Below are 817 nucleotides of genomic sequence, written 5' to 3' on the forward strand. Positions count from 1 at the left end.
GTTGTATCAACCTCCAGAATTCCTGCTACCTTGCCTTGAGGTAGTCTCTGAGTTGGGTTCTGGTATTCATTAGCAGCCATCAGTTCAATCAACTCATAAGCTTCATCGTAGCTTTTAGCCCATAAGTCTCCACATGATGTTGCATCGAGCATGGGTCTAGACTGTGCTCCCAAACCATTATAAAAGTAGTTGATAATCATCCAGTCAGGCATTCCATGATGAGGACACTTCCTAAGCATCTCCTTATAACGCTCCCAAGCTTCACACAAAGACTCTCCTGATTGCTACACAAATTGAGTAAGAGCATTCCTGATTGAAGCTGTCTTTGCCATAGGGAAGAGTTTGGTATGAAACTTCTGAGAAAGATCTTCCTAAGAAGTAATAGAGCCTGGTGGTAGAGAATGCAACCAACACTTAGCTTTATCCCTCAGAGAGAATGGGGAAAGCCTCAGCTTAACAACATCTTGAGAAACATTGTTGAATTTGAAAGTGTCGCATATCTCAATGAAATCTCTAATGTGCATGTTGGGATCTTCTGTTGGAGAACCCCCAATCTGGACTGAGTTCTGCACCATGTGAATCGTGCTAGATTTGATTTCAAAAGTATTAGCCGTGATGGTTGGTCTGACAATGCTAGATTGAATGTCATTGATCTTCGGTTGAGAGTAATCCATCAAAGCCTTTGAATTCACTACTGGTTCTCCCATTGCAATAATAGCTTCTTCTTCAACTTTCTCAACTTCTTCAAAAACTTCTTCAACTTCGTCCAGTGTTTCCTTTCAAGATTGAGAACGTGTTCGCATACACGCTCTCTAGA

General features: G+C 41.5%; 1 non-coding gene across 1 annotated transcript; it reads left to right on the top strand.

Moving 5' to 3' along the window:
- Nucleotides 1-210: 210 nt before the first annotated feature.
- Nucleotides 211-315, top strand: LOC141688408 (small nucleolar RNA R71). The gene has a single exon (XR_012561852.1). It is a non-coding gene; the product is annotated as a small nucleolar RNA R71 (small nucleolar RNA).
- Nucleotides 316-817: the final 502 nt, after the last annotated feature.

Source organism: Apium graveolens, chromosome 9, assembly GCF_009905375.1.
Source record: "Apium graveolens cultivar Ventura chromosome 9, ASM990537v1, whole genome shotgun sequence".
In the NCBI taxonomy this organism is placed as follows: Eukaryota; Viridiplantae; Streptophyta; class Magnoliopsida; order Apiales; family Apiaceae; genus Apium; species Apium graveolens.